Source organism: Myxine glutinosa, chromosome 1, assembly GCF_964187855.1.
Source record: "Myxine glutinosa chromosome 1, kmMyxGlut1.1, whole genome shotgun sequence".
Lineage (NCBI taxonomy): Eukaryota > Metazoa > Chordata > Myxini > Myxiniformes > Myxinidae > Myxine > Myxine glutinosa.
This window is the reverse complement of record NC_136261.1, coordinates 437307045-437326276: the sequence shown is the minus strand read 5'-3', so window position 1 is coordinate 437326276 and position 19232 is coordinate 437307045. Positions and strand designations below refer to the sequence as shown.

At 51.3% G+C, this 19232-nt stretch overlaps 1 protein-coding gene and 1 non-coding gene across 6 annotated transcripts in view; one reads left to right on the top strand and one right to left on the bottom strand.

Moving 5' to 3' along the window:
* LOC137418148 (uncharacterized) overlaps positions 1 to 13454 on the bottom strand; it is a 29738-nt gene extending 16284 nt beyond the window's left edge. Inside the window, exon 1 of one of the 4 annotated variants that reach the window (XR_013621980.1) lies at positions 13385 to 13454. This is a non-coding gene — a transcript (uncharacterized LOC137418148). Of the gene's footprint in view, positions 1 to 12829; positions 12956 to 13384 lie in introns of those variants that run through there. The other 3 variants (XR_013621978.1, XR_013621979.1, XR_013621977.1) reach the window with 3 other exon arrangements.
* A 4824-nt stretch (positions 13455 to 18278) lies between these two features.
* LOC137418102 (uncharacterized) overlaps positions 18279 to 19232 on the top strand; it is a 62037-nt gene continuing 61083 nt past the window's right edge. Inside the window, exon 1 of one of the 2 annotated variants that reach the window (XM_068104077.2) lies at positions 18279 to 18388. The gene's annotated coding sequence lies outside the window, so the exon portion shown is untranslated. The remainder of the gene's footprint in view (positions 18389 to 19232) is intronic. The other variant, XM_068104093.2, reaches the window with a different exon arrangement.

Below are 19232 nucleotides of genomic sequence, written 5' to 3'. Positions count from 1 at the left end.
TAGTGCCCCGAACATAACCCCCAACTAACATCCGCAACCACAGGAGTTCGTGCTCTGAACATAACCCCCAACTAACATCCCCAACCACAGGAGTTCGTGCTCCGAACACAACCCCGACCTAACATCCCCAACCACAGGAGGTAGTGCCCCGAACATAACCCCCAACTAACATCCCCAACCACAGGAGGTCGTGCTCCGAACACAACCCCGAACTAACATCCCCAACCACAGGAGGTAGTGCCCCGAACATAACCCCCAACTAACATCCCCAACCACAGGAGTTTGTGCTCCGAACACAACCCCGAACTAACATCCCCAACCACAGGTAGTGCTCCGAACACAACCCCGAACTAACATCCCAACCACAGGAGGTAGTGCTCCGAGATGTTCGCCCTTTGCCAGTGCTGTACCAGAACAACACATTTTGGTTATATTTACCCAGATTATGGAGGAAACCCCGATCAGGGAGCACATGACAAATACAACTACCAGAGGTACATTGGTTACTCACTCAGGGAACACGACCAACACAACTACCAGATGTACATTGGTTACTCACTCAGGGAACAAGTGAGCAACACAACTACCAGATGTACATTGGCTACTCACTCAGGGAACACGTGACCAACACAACTACCAGATGTACATTGGTTACTCGCCCAGGGAGCACATGACTAACACAACTACCAGATCTATATTGGTTACGCACCCAGGTAGGACGTAACCAACAACTACCAGCTGTACATTGGTTACTCCCCATTGAGCACGTGACAAACAACTACCAGCTTTACATTGGTTACTCAATTAGGGAACACGTGACCAACAACCACGAGCTGTACATTGGTTACTCACTTAGGGAACACGTGACCAGCAACCACTAGCTGTACATTGGTTACTCCCCATTGAGCACGTGACAAACACAAGTACCAGCTTTACATTGGTTACTCACTCAGGGAACACGTGACCAACAACCACTAGCTGTACATTGGTTACTCACTTAGGGAACACGTGACCAACACAACTACCAGCTTTACATTGGTTACTCAATTAGGGAACACGTGACCAACAACCTCTGGCTGTACATTGGTTACTCACTTAGGGAACACGTGACCAACACAACGCCCAGCTTTACATTGGTTACTCAATTAGGGAACACGTGACCAACAACCACTGGCTGTACATTGGTTACTCACTTAGGGAACACGTGACCAACACAACTACCAGCTTTACATTGGTTACTCACTTAGGGAGCACGTGACCAACGCAACTACCAGAGGGACATCGGTTACCCGCCCAGGGAGCACGTGACCAACAATCGGTTACCCGCCCTCACCACATCAGCTCAACCACTTTGTAATAGTTAAACACGTAAAGGTGCTGAGATTGCAATGGAGTTCTGAACAAGTATATTGTGAGATGGTGGAATGTCCTGGATTACGGGAATCATCTTTTGTGGAATACAATTTCATTCCTTTCTCTATCCATGTTCACATTGTAATGTTATCATGAACGAATAAATGGACGATCCTCATAAAATGTTATCTTCACATTGTAGCGACCCATGGGTCCCCCAAGCAAGACCGGCATCAGAATCTCCTTGCTCCAGCCGGTGACGTCACCGGCGGGGATCCCCGGCGCCAGAGTGGCTGGTCACGTGACCGCCAAAGCGTGCCGCGCGTGCGGGTATAATGAGCTACACCTGTGGATCACGTGACCACCGAAGCACGCCTCGCTTGAGAGGCGTGGCTTTCGGTTTCGGTTTGGGTTTTTGCTTTATAAGGCAGCCCGATAAACGGGCTTTTTAGTGTTCCCGAGTTGGTTTTACGAATAAACATCTTCTCGGACGAGTTTGTGCCTTGCCATCCTTTTATCCATATTCTGCTGGAGTCCGGACTCCTTGTGATAGGTCCTGGAGTCCGGACTCCTTCACTGGTGACCCCGAATTTGCAACACAGCAATGGACACCGCAGTGTCCCTCAAGCTGCACACCTTCTGGGAAGCACATGCCGCCGTCTGGTTCGCGCTGGCGGACTCCCAGTTCGCCCTGCGTGGCATCAAGGAGGACGCCACCTGCTACCATTACGTGGTCGCCGCGCTCAGCTCTGCGACCGCCGCCCGCTGTCTGAGCTTCCTCCAGTACCCGCCCGCTGACGGCAAGTACGACGCCATCAAGGCACTTCTGCTGGGCGCGTTCGCCCTTTCCCCGGCTGAGCGCGCACGACGCCTGCTCGACCTACCGGAGCTCGGCAATACGCGCCCGTCCGAGCGCATGGATTACATGCTCGCGTTGCTCGGTGAGCACCCCTCAGATTTCCTGTTTCAGGAGCTCTTTCTTCGTGAGCTCCTGGCCCCGGTACGGGTCGCCCTGGCAGGTACGACCATCGTAAACCCCCGTGACCTCGCCAAGGAGGCAGACAAGATCGCTTCGGCAAGCCGGCTCGCCAGAACGGCAAGCCAGCTCGTCGGGGTGGCGGCCGGGAGCCTTCCCACCCACCCGCCCGACGCCCGCGATGCAGTCTCCTTCCCGGAGACTGCCGGGCCGGCACGACTGCCAGCGGCGACGCCGCGTCGCCCGGTCCCGACGCATCGACCGGAGCCCATGCCGGACCCTGCCTGGTGCTATTTCCACACCAGGTTCGGGCGGCAGGCCCGATCATGCCGACCCCCGTGCACGTTCGACCCCGGGAAACGGGCGAGCCGGCGTTCCCTCCCAGCAATGAACGCCTGCCGTTCCGGAAACCTGCTGTTCATCGCGGACCGAGCGTCGAGGCGGCGCTTCCTCCGACACCGGCGCCCAGCTGAGCGTCATTCCCGCTTCGGCGGAGGACAGGCGGGCCGCCGTCTGCGGCCCCCCATTGGTCACGGCCAACGGCTCCACCATCCGCACTTTCGGCCCACGCACCATCGCCCTCCGCTTCGGCAGCCAGCTCTTTCACTGGGAGTTCGTGACGGCGGACGTCCCCATGGCTTTGCTCGGGGCCGATTTCTTGTGCACCCACGGGCTGCTGGTAGACGTGAAACGCCGGCGTCTCGTCAATGCCGAGACTTTCAGCTCCCTGGCGTGCACCTTGGGCCGGGCCGCACCCACCGAGTTTTCCTGCACCCTCCCATTGGCGGACAACTTCGCACGTCTCCTCGCGGAGTTCCTGGCCCTCACGCAGCCGACGTTTTTGGCCCTCGCAGTGAGGCACGGCATCGAGCATCACATCCCCACTATGGGCCCGCTGGTGTACGCCCGGGCTCGCCATCTCGACCCCGCCAAACTCGCCGTCGCCAAGGCCGAGTTCACGGTGCTGGAGCGCCTCGGCATCGTACGGCACTCCAGCAGCGCCTGGGCCTCGCCGTTGCACATCATCCCGAAGCCGGGGGGCGGATGGCGGCCATGCGGTGACTACCACCGCCTCAACGACGCCACTGCCCCCGACAGGTACCCCGTCCCGCACATCCAGGATTTTTCCGCCCGGTTGGCGGGGCGGATCATTTTTTCCAAAGTGGACCTGATTCAGGGTGTACCACCCGGTGCCCGGCCGACATCCCAAAGACGGCCGTGATTTTTTTTTTTTTTTTTTTTTTTTTGTATACAAGATCGAGGCTCGTGAAAGAGCGAACATTAATCACACAGAAAGACAAACCGACACATAAAACATAACATAGGGAGCGGTAGACAAGATGGGGAGAGAGGGGGAAGGACACAAACACAACATTTGAGAGCAGGGACCGAGAGACATGGAGACATCGAGAGATCTCAGAGAGGGTGAGGGCTTTGGGGGGGGGCGTGGGAAGGGGGCAGTGGGAGAGGTATAAAACATATGGACACTGCCAGGACTTCCAGGAAAGAAGTTGGAATTTCAAACAAGGTGGATCTGGGGTGAATTAGCGGGGGTAGAAAAAGATCAAGGTTTTGGATGGGGGAAGATAAGAGATGGTGGTGAACAGCTGTTTTAAAGACCTGGAGGGAGGAGTGGGATTGAAGGGAGTGAGGGAGTTTGTTCCAGAGGCGGGAGAAAAGAGGAATGAAAGAGTGAAGGTGAGCGGAGAGCCGAGATTTCGGCAGTTTAACCATCAGAGGGTTGCTGGCAGATCTTGTGCGACCTGTAGGAATATTTGGGGGACAGAGCACAGAGAGAGCTGGGGGTGCAAGGCCGGAGAGGAGTCGGTAGAAGACAGAAAGACCACCTACCTGCCTGCGGTGAGTGAGTGAAAGGCCCTCAGAGATAGCTTCATCGCGGGAGATTCCAATAATTCTGAAAGCTTTGGTTTCAACAGCGTGAAGCCGAGCTAGGTGTGAGGCAGGAACACCGGCCCATAGGGGAGAACAGTATTCCATTGAGCTGCGGATGAAAGCCTTGTATGTGGTGAGGAGCTCAGGTGTGCCGAGGAAGGACTTCGCACGACGGAGGATGCCCAGTCGGCGACTGGCTTTGGAGGCCAGCTTGGAAATGTGGTTTTCCCAAGAAAGATCATGGCAGATAGTGAGACCCAAAATCTTGAGCGACAGAACTTCTTGGAGAGGATTGTTGAGAAAGTAGATGGGAGGGTTGTCCAGTCGATCTTTTCGGAGAGACATAGTAAGAGTGTGAGATTTGTCAGGATTGAAAGACATGTTCCACTTGTTTGACCAGTCTGTGATTTTGTCCAGGTCTTCAGAGAGTGAGGAGGCAGCAGACTGCCGATCTGAGGGAAGAGGAATGGAGCGGCAGAGAGTGGAGTCATCAGCAAAGAGATAGAGAGGATTTTCGAGAGAGTCAGAGAGATCATTGATGAAGACCAGAAAAAGCACGGGGCCCAGAACACTGCCTTGGGGGACTCCAGCCTGAACAGGAAGAGGAGATGAGAGAAACCCATTCAGGGCCACACGTTGACGACGACTAGAGAGGAAGTCCGCCAGCCATGCGTGGAGATTTCCATGGATACCAAAGGAGGAGAGTTTGGTGAGCAGAGCGGGGTGCCAGACCGTGTCGAAGGCACGTGATATGTCGAGGGAGACAGCTCTAATTTCCTGTTTGGCATTGAGGACCTCCATCCATTGTTGAGACAGCAGAAGCAGCATGTCCAGAGTAGAGTGACCTGGTCTGAAACCAAATTGATGATCAGAGATCAAGCCATTGGAGAAGAGGAAAGATTTCATATCAGAAGCAATGATGGATTCCATGACTTTGCTGATAATTGGGAGAAGGCTGATTGGTCTGTAGTTGCTAGGATCTGTTTTTGCACCTTTTTTGTGCAAAGCGGTGATGTTGGCTGATTTCCAAGCAGATGGCAGTTGACCTTGAGCAAAAGAGAGGGTGAAGAGAACAGAGAGAGGGTGAGATAGAGCAGCAGAGCAGGATTTTAGGACCCGTGGGCTGATGCCGTCGGGTCCAGTTGCAGAATCAGAGTCGAGGGTTGACAGAAACTTTTCCACCTTGTCAGGAGGAAAGGACACGGAGTCCAGAAGCAGCAGGGTACGACTGGGTATGGTGGGTACAGAGAGGGATGGGTTTGGGACACAAGATTTAGAGGCAAACACAGAGTTGAGGCATTCAGCTTTTTCACGTGCGGAGTCAGCTGTGTAGCCGTTTGAGGTAAGGGAGGGGATGGAGGGGGAACAAACACCAGAAACGGATTTGACCAGACGCCACCAGGATTTGGAAGAGGGAGACAGATAAGAGAGTTCGGTCTTGAGAACGGAGAGATATCGTTTCCTGGCTCTCCTGAGGGTGGACACACACTTGTTTCGGGCTTTGTGAAAGGAAATGAGATTTCCTTCCGTTGGATTTGCTTTCCAGGAGACGAAGGCAAGTTGTTTCTGGGCAACAGCCTCACCACAAGATTCCATGTACCATGGACGGGAGGAAGGGTATGACAACTGAAGACGAGATGGGATAAATCTGTGCATGAGAGAGAGCAATTTACTTTGGAAGAATTCCCAGGATGAGTTGATGTCAGAGGTGGTAGAGATGGGAGACCAGTCCAGATGATTGATGGCTGCTTGAAGACCGTGCCAGTTGGCCTGAGTGAAATGCCAGACTCGTCGACGCTGAGCAGGCTCCCTGAGGATGGTCAGAGAGATGTCCACTTTAACAAGGACATGATCAGATGATCCGATCGGAGCAGAAGAAGAGCAGCAGACATTTTCAGGGAAGTTAGTCATAACCAAGTCCAGAAGAGAAGATGTTCCGTTGACTGAGATCCGGGTCGGGAAATTGACAGATTGTGTCAGTCCCAGTGAGTCGCAGAAGTCCTTTGCTGAGGAGCCATGGCTGGTGAGAGAGGTACCCACACCCAGCCAACTGGCATGATGACAGTTGAAATCACCACATATGAGGAAGAGAGAGTTGGGATGAGTAGATAGAAGTTGGTCCATATCATCAGACAGCGAGATGTAGATGGAGTCATCACTGTTTGGTGGACGGTACAACACACATATGAACAAGAGGTGGGAGCGAAAGGGAAGCCGTAGCCAGAGGTATTCCTGGGGGTGAGGTGGAGAGAGTGCAGTGCAGGGCGAGTGAGGAAGAGTTTTTGATAAAGATAGCAACCCCGCCTCCAGGACGAGGCTCAGGTCTATCATACCGGAGGAGGGAGTAGCCCGGGAGAGATACTATGGAATCAGAGACATCATAAAGGAGGAAAGTTTCTGTTAAGCAGATCACGTCTGGTTTGACAGAAGCAACCTGTATGGAGAGATCAGTTAAGTTTGAACGAAGGCCCCGGATGTTTGAGGTCCATACCGTTAATGAAGAGGAAGGGGGAGCATCAGATACAGAACAGGGGGGAGGAGGGGTAGGGTAAGATGTGGAAGAGGTGGAAGAGGTAGGGAGGGCTGTTGAAGGTGTGTCAGAGATTTCAGAATAGCTCGGAGAAAGGGAAGGATGGGGCGGACAAAAGGTTTGATGGTGATTGGGTGAGCCACAATGAGGTGTTATTTGAGGAGGGGGAAGAGCGAGGCAGAAGGTTGGGGGAGATGGAGGTGAGAGTTTGAAGGGGGAAGAAGCGGGGAGGACGCTTTGAGGAGGGGGAGTGAGAGGGGGGAAATTGAGAAGCAATGAGGGTGGGGAGATTAGAAAGGGAGGGGTGAGGGGGGAGTTTGGGAGGGAAGGGACAAGGGGAGGGATTTGAAAGGGATGGGATATGGGGGAGATTTGGAGGGGAGGGGTGAGGCATGAGTCTAGGAGGGGAGGGGCGAGGGGGCGTCTTGGCGGGGAGGGGTGAGGGGGTAGTTTAGGAGGGAGGGGGCAAGGGGGGAGATTTGAAAGGGATGGGTGATGGGGAAGATTTGGAGGGGAGGGGTGATGGGGAAGATTTGGAGGGGAGGGGTTATGGGGAAGATTTGGAGGGGAGGGTTGAGATTGGATTTTTGAAAGTGTACGATTTATGGGAAACGAACATTTATTGCAAAATGAGTTTCTTGTGACCTTCGAGTTAAAAATACGTTTAAGGACGCTGGATGGAGGGTGGAGTGCAGGAGAGTTTAGGGAATGTAGAAAAAAGGCACTATAGGAGATGGATATTTTTTTTGGGATGAATTGATTTGGTGAGCAAGTCGAAAGCAGCCTTTTAAAGAAGAAGAAGAAAAAGGTGTTATAAAATATGACGGAATACATAACTTCAGGGGAAAGTGTAAACATTGAAGGTTAATGAGTGAAAACTATCTGGGGAAATGGGGGAGAAACACGTGGTCGAAGAACGAACGAACGAATAAGAATGAATAAACGAATGAGAACAGAGAAGGAAATGTTTTTTTTTTTGTTTGTTTTTTGAGTTGAGATTTACACAAGGAAGTAGGCTATGGGTGAAAAGTCTGGGAATACAGAGAACGAAAGTTATTGGATCACAAACGACGGACCACTGAGAGAAAAACAAAGCCTCAAGGTTGTACAGTGCACACTGTACAAGGCCTTGCTCGTGACACGGCAAACAGACGATCAATTTATGAAAGATAAACACCGAGAAACAACCAAAGTTGCACACAATAACTTCACACACCGAAAGATAAATACAGTTTCGACAAAATACAATTGTGAACAGACTTAACTTCGAAAAACGTGGAGACCGTGTGGAGCTTCGAAAATCCCTGCCGCCGTCTCTCAAGATCGAAAGGTGATCACACCTTTCGGCCTCTTTGAGTTCCTCCAGATGCCCTTCGGCCTCAAACACGGCGCAGGCGTTCCAGCGCCTGATGGACGGCGTGCTGCGCGACCTGCCGTTCCTCTTCACGTACCTGGACGACATCCTCGTTGCCAGCACGTCCAGAGCCGAGCACCTCCTCCACCTCCGGATGCTCTTCGGCCGCCTCAGCGAGCACGGCTTGATTGTCAACCTGGCCAAATGTCACTTTGGTGTGGCGACGATCGACTTTTTGGGCCACCGCATCGCACGGCGCTGTGCCGCTGCCGGCCAAAGTCGAGGCCATCGCCACTTTCCCGCGCCCCCACTCCATCAAGGCGCTGCAGGAGTTCCTTGGGATGGTGAACTTCTACCACCGCTTCGTGCCCCGAGCAGCGCAACTCATGCGGCCCTTGCACGCTGCCCTCTGAGGCCAGCCGGTGAAGCACGACGTCGTCTGGTCCACGGACATGGACGCGGCTTTTGCGGGCGCGAAACGGGCCCTCGCCAACGCCACACTGCTGGCCCACCCGGTACCCCCATGCCCCCATCGCCCTCACCACGGGCGCCTCCGACTACGCCGTGGGCGCAGTCCATGAGCAATGGGTGAATGGGTCCTGGCAGCCGCTCGCGTTCTTCAGCCGGCAACTCCTGCCCAATGAGCTTAAGTACAGCACGTTCGACCGCGAGCTCCTCGGGCTGTACCTGGCCGTCCGACATTTTCGCCACCTCCTGGAGGGCCGCCCATTCACGGCCTTTGTCGACCAAAAGCCATTGATTTTCGCAATGGCCAAGGTCACAGAGCCGTGGTCGGCCCGCCAACAGCGCCACCTCTAACCGTGTCGGAATACACCACGGACATCCTGCACATCGCCGGGAAAGACAACACTGTGGCCGACTGCCTTTCTCGGGCCGGCGCCAACGCCGTCCACCTCGGCGTCGATTTCGCCCTGATGGCGACGGACAAGACCACCGACGGCACGGTGCAGGCGCTCAGGGTGGCAGACACGGGCCTCCGCTTGGCTGACGTCACCTTCGCGGGTACGGTCCTGCTTTGCGACGTTTCCCAGGGCCGACCGCGCCCTGTCGTGCCGGTCTCCTGGCAGCGCCGCATTTTCGCTTCCCTCCACGACCTCTCGCACCCAGGCCGGAAGGCGTCCCAGAAGCTGGTGTCGGCACGCTTCGTCTGTCACGGGTTGCGACGGGACGTCCGCGACTGGGCCAACGCCTGCACAGCCTGCCAGCGAGCCAAGGTCCACATTCACACCCTGGCTCCGTTGGCTCCTTTCACCGGGCCCGAGCGGCGTTTCGACCACATCCACGTGGACCTGGTGGGTCCCCTGCCCCCATCGCGGGGGTTCACCCACCTGCTCACCATGGTGGACAGGACCACCAGGTGGCCAGAGGCCGTGCCCCTCACCTCCACCACCACCGCCGACGTGGCGCAGGTGTTCATCGCCACCTGGGTCGCGCGCTTCGGCGCACCGGCGGACATCTCGTCCGACCGCGGCCCACAGTTCACGTCCGAACTTTGGGGCGCGGTCGCCCGCTCGTTGGGAGTCACTCTGCACCGCACCACGGCCTACCACCCCCAAGCCAACGTGTTGTGTGAGCGGTTTCACTGCTCCATGAAGGCCGCACTCATGGCCGGCCTCCAGGACGACGGGTGGGCCGACCGGCTCCCGTGGGTCCTTTTGGGCCTCCGCACAGCCCCCAAGGAGGACCTCCAGGCATCCACCGCCGAGCTGGTGTACGGCCAGACTCTCCGCGTCCCGGGCGAGTTCATGCTCGATGCCGCCAGCCCCTGGTCCGCCGCGCACCAGCGCACGGACTTCCAGGAGGCCGCCCAACGTTTCGCCCCGGTGCCAACGTCCCGCCACGGCGACCCCCACTCCTACGTTCCCCCAGCACTCCGCACGGCGGAGTACATCTTTGTGCGCACCGGGGGCCGCTCCGGCCACCTTACGACGGACCCTTCCAGGTCCTACGCTGGGACAACAAGTCCTTCATCGTCAGCATCGGTGGCCGGGCGGACCGGATCTCGCTGGACCGCCTCAAACCGGCCCACATGGACGTCGGCCAGCCGCCACGGTTGGCTCTGCCACCGCGGTGCGGCCGCCCCCCGTCCACGACACCCCCCGTCCGACCATCCACCACCACACCGGACCCCTCCCCCGTGACTGGCCAGGGGTCGTTTCGGTCGGGTCATCCGGACCCCCCTCAGGTTGACCTCCCTGGACCAAGTCCATTCTGGGGGGGGCGTGTGTAGTGACCCATGGGTCCCCCAAGCAAGACCGGCATCAGAATCTCCTTGCTCCAGCCGGTGACGTCACCGGCGGGGATCCCCGTGCCAGAGTGGCTGGTCACATGACCGCCAAAGCACGCCTCGCTTGAGAGGCGTGGCTTTGGGTTTCGGTTTCTGGTTTTGCTTTACTAGGACGTGCCCGTACGTGGGTGCCCGTTCCTTGCCAAAAAAAAGAAAAAGATGTCTTCGCCCATGCATGCATGGGCGTGCCCATGGACCCATGGGCGTGCCCGTAAGTGCGTGATGTGACCGTACAATGAATGTATCGTCCCAACGCCGCAGCTCGGATGGCGCTGCAGTTAATCGGGCCTGTATCGGCAGAGTTATTATAAACGTGTACTACAATCGATCGTACCTTACAGCGTCTGCTCGCCACGTTCAGCATCAGTACGTCGTCACTATGACTATCCGTAAGTCCGGAAGTGACGTCCTCATTTGACTGTCCGGAAGGTCGCATATCGCAGTTACGATGAATCGCAAATTAGTTTTAATTAGTTTTAAAACATAGTTTAACGCCAACATAGCGCCAACATAGTTTGCCAACGTGAAATAAATGAATACGCTCTCAAATGTGCCGTCTGAGGCAGAGTCTGTTCGCCACGTTCGGCACACGTGATAGCTCGCTGCTCTCTGATTGGTTGAATCGTTTTTTGGACATAGCTCGGTAACTACTTCTCCGATTAATATGAAACCTTGAAAAGGCACATCCTCAGGTCCCCAGCAATATACCTGGCAAGTTTCAAGTATATCGGACCCGTGGTTGTCGAGAAACAGCGGTCACAGACACACATACACACACACATACACACACACATACACACAGAGATTACTGGAATTATAGATAGATAAGGCAGCCCGATAAACAGGCTTTTTAGTGTTCCCGAGTTGGTTTTACGAATAAACATCTTCTCGGACGAGTTTGTGCTTTGCCATCCTTTTTTTTATCCGTATTCTGTTGGAGTCCGGACTCCTTCAACATTATACATTTCGCTCTTTGGGTCTTCTTCTTCAACATCCAACTACAATAAACCAGGATCGCTGTCGGTGAATTCTCTTCCTCCCTGAACCACACAACTTTTCCCGATCGCACTCTACACTCCACACCGAAGCACACGATCTTTCCCGATCGCACTCTCTACACTCCACACCGAAGCACACGATCTTTCCCGATCGCACTCCCTACACTCCACACCGAAGCACACGATCTTTCCCGATCGCACTCTCTACACTCCACACCGAAGCACACGACCCTTCCCGATAGCACTCTCTACTCCACACCGAAGCACACGATCTTTCCCGATCGCACTCTCTACACTCCACACCGAAGCACACGATCTTTCCCGATCGCACTCTCTACACTCCACACCGAAGCACACGACCCTTCCCGATCGCACTCTCTACACTCCACACCGAAGCACACGACCCTTCCCGATCGCACGCTACACTCCACACCGAAGCACACGATCTTTCCCGATCGCACTCTCGACACTCCACACCGAAGCACACGACCCTTCCCGATAGCACTCTCTACTCCACACCGAAGCACACGACCCTTCCAGATCGCACTCTCTACTCCACACCGAAGCACACGACTCTTCCCGATCGCACTCTCTACACCACACTGAAGCACACGACTCTTCCCGATCGCACTCTCTACACCACACCGAAGCACACGACCCTTCCCGATCGCACTCTCTACACCACACCGAAGCACACGACTCTTCCCGATCGCACTCTCTACACTCCACACCGAAGCACACGACCCTTCCCGATCGCACTCTCTACACCACACCGAAGCACACGACTCTTCCCGATCACACTCTCTACACCACACCAAAGCACACGGATCTTCCCGATCGCACTCTCTACACCACACCGAAGCACACGACTCTTCCCGATCGCACTCTCTACACTCCACACCGAAGCACACGACCCTTCCCGATCGCTCACTCTACACTCCACCGAAGCACACGACCCTTCCAGATCGCACTCTCTACACCACACCGAAGCACACGACCCTTCCAGATCGCACTCTCTACTACACACCGAAGCACACGACTCTTCCCGATCGCACTCTCTACACCACACCGAAGCACACGGATCTTCCCGATCGCACTCTCTACACCACACCGAAGCACACGACTCTTCCCGATCGCACTCTCTACACCACACCGAAGCACACGGATCTTCCCGATCGCACTCTCTACACCACACCGAAGCACACGACTCTTCCCGATCGCACTCTCTACACCACACCGAAGCACACGACTCTTCCCGATCGCACTCTCTACACCACACCAAAGCACACGACCCTCCCCGATCGCACTCTCTACACCACACCGAAGCACACGGATCTTCCCGATCGCACTCTCTACACACTCCTTCATTACCAGAGTAAAACAAACAGGATCATTGTGCAACATTTCTCATTAATACCTTGATAATCCTTTAACCCAGGTACGAGTACGAACACGTTACCTCTCCTGCTGATGAAGTTTGAGAAACGCGAAAAACCGCAAAGTAAGCTCATAGTCATAGGGAGGAGCTTGCTCCCGTGACGTCATAAACGTGATGACGCAGCTTCGCAGAACGAGAGCCTGATCACCAGCACATTCCAGGCTCACATCACGTCACGTGGTTATTTTCATAACATCAGCGACATTGTTGTTAATTGTTATATGACCCGGTAAACTCGGACACACAAATTCACTCGGGGTTTCTCCATCTGGAATAATTTTGCTCTGGAGTCGCAAAAGGAAACTTTGGATTTGTAATCAGAATTTCACAAAACAAAGTCAACACCAAACTGTGGGAAAGACAAGGAAAACATGGTGATGGAGGTGAACACATTCCCCGGGTCAAGACTCAAGACCACACTCTTTGGTACATGTATCATGTATCAGGTGATCCCAACTTTTTACAATCTCACTCACCTTTAACGAGTGGGTTTAAAACACCAGTTATCATTGTGGGAAACTTCGATTTACATACAAACACGTCTTGTATTTTCTCACAAACCAACACGAACATCAGGATTCTCAGCCTGAAACGTCACGCCCCCTCATGCCACGTCAGGTGCGCTCCCCAAGGGGCGTGGCCAACTCCAACCCCAAAGCGACTGTTACTTTTCGGTGCTGGTTAACATTTCACCACCGGTTTCAATCATTCATCAAAACAAACATTATTCCCAAATCCCGATGCACGGCTTTCTCCGATCGGTGTTCGAGTTCAGAAAGTTCAATCGGACCCTGGGAGATCCGGGATTTCTGGGAGACTCATTCGGGAGAACGATCTTCAAAATGTGTTTCAGGTTCAACCCAGGACTGCTGGGTTCGAATCCCGACCAAGGTATAAACTGCCGTCCAGGTGTTTCGCAGGCAGGTGATTCGTCAATGTGTTCATCTTCGTCCCTCGGAACGACGTGAAGCCGGACGTCCTGTGTGCTAGCATTAGTTGGTGAACGTCAAAGATCCCACGGTGTACCTCACGAAGAGTAGGCAAGCTATCGCCGGCATCCTGAACAAATTACACATTCCTGCTGAACCCACGAGGCACTCTTGAAAAATGAGGTAAAGGTACGACGAGCATTTGTTAGATTATCGGGAACACGTAACACCAGAATAGTTCCACCGACGTATTACGTCATCGTACACAAACCAATGTGATAAAACGTCATCACGTCATTGAGTACTACGGTGTGATTGAAAACCCGATCCACACCAGGTAACCCGGTTTGTAACGCGTGTCCCATCATTTCTGAATCGATTCCTCGATGAAGTGAATCACGGTTAAAGACCATTGTTGGACACCTGGTTTAAACGTGGACACCAGACAATGGCTGAAGTGTAACCTGGAGTCCCGATTCCCTGTCCTTGTACAACTCAATGTTCGATCGAACGAACTCGATAATAATCGGTACACGTGATCTCGTCTCCCAGGAGGAATGTCTTGGGGGTTCTCGGTGGATTGTGTCGTCACCATGCGTTGTGACGTCACAGATGGGAGTTTTAAAAGTTCGTTTCACGACTCGATAACAATCGGTAAACGTGATCTTGTCCCCCAGGAGGAATGTCTTGGGGGTTGTCGGTGGAATCTTTAGCTCATTACAATTTACCTGGACCTTGATACAGTATTCGCTCGTTCATGAAGAACAACCGATCGATTTGAACACCTGAAAGCACCTGCACAGGTAAGAAAAGGGGATTGGTGTGAGGGAGAGCAATGGGAATGTCATGTACTTCACCTGGACATTTAACCTCCTGGCTAAAATGATCCTATTTAACCGACGATCTTGAACATGTCCGGGTTCGAATCCAGACCCAGGTAGAAACTGCCGTCCAGGTGTTTCACGGTGTGGGAATAATTTGTGTTCTCCTAAAATTAATTGCGAGTAATTGCGAAACACGTAAACAAAACCGAATACCTGTATCGATTATTATGAATGTTTATTTGTCCTGGAGAGATGATTTTACCTTCAAGTGAAATTACCTTCAGTACAAGAACTCCATCTATCTATAATTCCAGTAATCTCTGTTTGTACGTTTGTACGTTTGTTTGTCTGTGACCGCTGTTTCTCGACAACTACCGGTCCGATATACTTGAAACTTGCCAGGTATATTGCTAGGGACCCGAGGATGTGCCTTTTCAAGGTTTTAAATTAATCGGAGAAGTACTTACCGAGCTATGTCCAAAAAACGCTTCAACCAATCAGAGAGCAGCGAGCTATCACGTGTGCCGAACGTGGCGATCAGACTCTATTTCACGTTGGCAAACTATGTTGCCGCTATGTTGGCGTTAAACTATGTTTTAAAACTAATGAAAACCATTTCATGTAAATAGAGGGGGGGGGGGGGGGGATTGTCACTGTACTCGCAAGCCGTTCGCCGTTCGCTTTGGCGTTGCGAATGAACCAAAACATTTCATGGACCAAACCATTTCATGTAAAGCGTTCGCCGTTCGCTTTGGCGTTGCGAATGGACCAAAACATTTCATGAACCAAACCATTTCATGTAAATAGAGGGGGGGGGGGATTGTCACCGTACTCGCACCCACGTACCCACGTACGGGCATTGCACCCACGTACGGGCATGCCCTAGTGTTTTTAATAACCAAAAATACCTGTTCAGAGATTGTACCAAAGAAGGTATTTTATCTCTCCTAAGGGAATTTGCTCATTCTGGGTTATGATTACCTGGACTCCGCTTAGACCATTAAACAGCCTCCAACATGGTGTCACCTGCTGCAAAATGGATCCACACCTGCTTCGCCTTTCTCAAATGTGCTTCTCACCTGAAATATGTTTCTCTCTCTCTTTTCCAGAGTAATTAATTTTCCTTTGTAGTGAAACTTTGTTTTTTCCCAAATGTTGCTCGAGAATTCTCACCTTTGTGTAATTCCCTGCGATCTGATCGGGGGTCGAACAGAACTTCACACCTGTTACAGGTCAATGTCCTCACCTTCTTCAAAATGAGAATATCTAGCAAGGACTTTGGGTTCGAACACAAGGGTCTTCATGTAACTTGTCTTGTTGAACTTCTCTGTGCAGGTAAAAAAAAAATTCTGATGTTTCAACTCTGCAGTGAATCAATTTTACTCTGAACCTGATTGTATGTTTTTCCACAACAGGTAGGGTGACTCATCAATGTGCGTACTGTCCCTCGGATGCACGTTAAACGGGAATACCGTCTGCCGACATGAGTTGGTGGACGTTAAGGATCCCACGATTTCCTTCGGGAAGAGAAGGCGAACTATCGCCAGCATCCTGAACAAATTACAAATTCCTGACCTAACTTGATTGTTAACAAGTGGATTGAATGCTCTATCATGTCTACCAGCACTTCTGCTGCTACCATTGAGAATTTACGTGTCATGTTCGCTACTCACGGTCTACCAGCTGTGTTGGTAAGCGATAATGGTTCGTGTTTCACATGTCAGGAAATTCAGGAATTCATGAGGTTGAATGGCATCAGACATGTCCGCTCTGCTCCGTTCAAACAAAGTGCTTGCTTTTGTGCTTTAGCCACGTGGCGGGCACTCTGCAATAAACTTTTTGTTCTTCCACGAGCCTCGTCTTTGTATCCAAAAACCAATAAATAAACAAGAAAGACGTCGTACAGAGCACAGTACTTGATCTAATCCACCCCCAAACCCCCAAAAAGGTTTCCATTGAGACATCAAATTGTCTATTTCATTGAGATTAAAGTTGACAATCATAATCTTCGCTCATTGATTTTCAGATTAAAATTTTATGATTTTAAAATGTTGACTTTTAACCTTTTGATTTTAAATAGTTTGTCCCCCAAATCAGTGAGGCACTTTGCAATTGCTCTTTAATGTTCAGGTTAATCGGATGAAAATTGCGAATTTTTTAGACAACTTGATGATTTTAGAAGTTTGACCTGCAGTTGACATTTGACCTTTTAACCTTAAAAAATAGTTAATTCCCCAATTCGTTGATTCAACATGCAAATGCTGTTCAACTTTAATGGCAATCGGATGAAAAGACTATTTTAGAAAGTTGACCTCAAGATGACCTTTGACCTAAAAAAAATCAATCGGCTTCTCAGTTGGGACTACCTCTACAACTCGGTAAAGTTTCCTGACGATCAGGGTAGAATTGTAACTTGTGGGCAATTGACATAAAAACAGAGAAATTTGCCAAAATTGTTGACCTTTGGCCTATCTTGACATTTTGACCTCAAAATCAATACGTTTGTTTTTACTTATGGCCAACTCTATGATTTGGTGAGGTTTCGTAAAGATCGGTGGTTTGTGCCCAGGGCCCCAAAAATGTTAATCCACCTCTGCCTGACTGACTCACTCACATATACACTCACTCACACACACTGTGAATCACTCACTCACTCATTGACTGACAAAGTGACACACTCACTCACACAACGACTCATACTCATTGACTGACTTAATCACATACTCTCTGACTGTCTGACTTACACCCACTTACGCACTCACATACATACTCATTGGCTCACACTGACTCACTCAACTCAATGACTGACTCACACAATGCACTCACTGTCTGCCTCACTGACTCGCTCACTCACTGACTCACACTCACTCACTGACTGACTCCCTCAATGATGGATTGACTCACTCACACCTACTCACTGACTGACTGACTGACTCCCTCAATGTCTGACTGACTCATTTACACCCACGCACTCACTCACTGACTCACTCAATTCACACTGACTATCTATCTCTCTCTCTCTCTCTCACACACACACACACACACACACACACACACACACACACACACACACACACACACACACACACACACACACACACACACACACACACACACACACACACACACATTCACTCACTTACCTTCACTCACTCACCGAAGGACGGACACTGCTTGATCGATACGTTTACCGGACTAAGCTCCAGGTGAGCTAAAAACGTGTTTGTTACCTGGTAAAAAGTAAGACAAGTTTTAGGAATCCTTTTTAACATAACATGAATGCAGGTAGCTACAAGGGGGCATCTTGGGGAGTGACGCATTTATTTTATATCAAGAAATTATAAAAAAACGGGGAATATCAATTAATTATGTTAATTATAAAAGGGGGAAATATCAATTAATTATCTCATCATTTCTCCGTCAAATTGAGTATGACGTCACATAATGTTGGATATGATTTTACATTGATCATTTCACAGGGAATCACTAGATTATTGGAGTCGATGAAACTTGTGTTATAATGCAAATGTACAATGTATTTTACAAATGTACAATGTACAATGCAAGTACGCACGTCACGGACGTTGTTACGGATGTTAACTTGTTACATTACACATACACCGCCTAGTGGGTGATTATGGCATGCATGGTAATACGGTGGGTTGTACTTCCGGCGTCACTTCCGGGCTGGACGTGGGACATGACTTGCATGAACTGACATCGGTTCCATGGCCTTTTCCACAGGCGGCTGAAACAGTGATCGGTTCGGATCTTCTGAGGAAAAGGTTTGTTCGGAGTTTCTCATTTTATTATTAATACTGAGAAAGATATTCTGTAAAACGATCATTTGAAGTGTTTCTTAACAATATTAAGAGAGAGATCGGGTGAACATAATGATTATACATAGCACGATATGACAAAGAGATGTGGATGGATTATGGCGAAGCTTTGGGGATGAGATGGGGAGGTGAGAAGAAGAAAAATAAGCTGATTCGATTTAGGTTCAGGTCCGAATCCAGATCCGGTCTATCAGTGGATACAAAACGTTACCTGTTTATCCTGTTGGAGGTTTGTGCGATACCGAGTGACGGTCTACTTCGTTACTTGTGAAACTAATCCTGGTGTTGGCTTCATGGTTAATGTGGCTGCTTTAGTTTAAGATGTTAGGGTCACGCCGTTAAAATAACACCAGGTGGGTTGACTCAGCGCGTCGTCCTTTTGAAGTCGGAAAAATGAGTACCGGCATCCCGGAAACAGGGGGCACTGCATCAGCGGCGCGCGAAACTGGAAGTGTTTTTTTTTTTGAGGGGCTTAGGTCTTGGGTCTTGGTGACATAAATCATCAATTTTCAACATAGTATGGCAGATAGGTGTAGGAATTGTGCCTTTGATGATACAAGCATGGAATTTGGCAAACAGAGTATATCCGAAGAAAGATATTTGGCGATAGGGCCATCGCAGATTTGTCCTTTTTTGAAAAATGGCCGCCATTGTTGTCACAGGACAAATCTGCGATGGCCCTATAGCCAAATATCTTGCTTAGGGCATACTCTAACTGTGTGCCAACTCTCGTGCTTGTATAATCAAAGGCACAATTCTCCCAAATATTTCGCCTATCTGCCGTACTAAA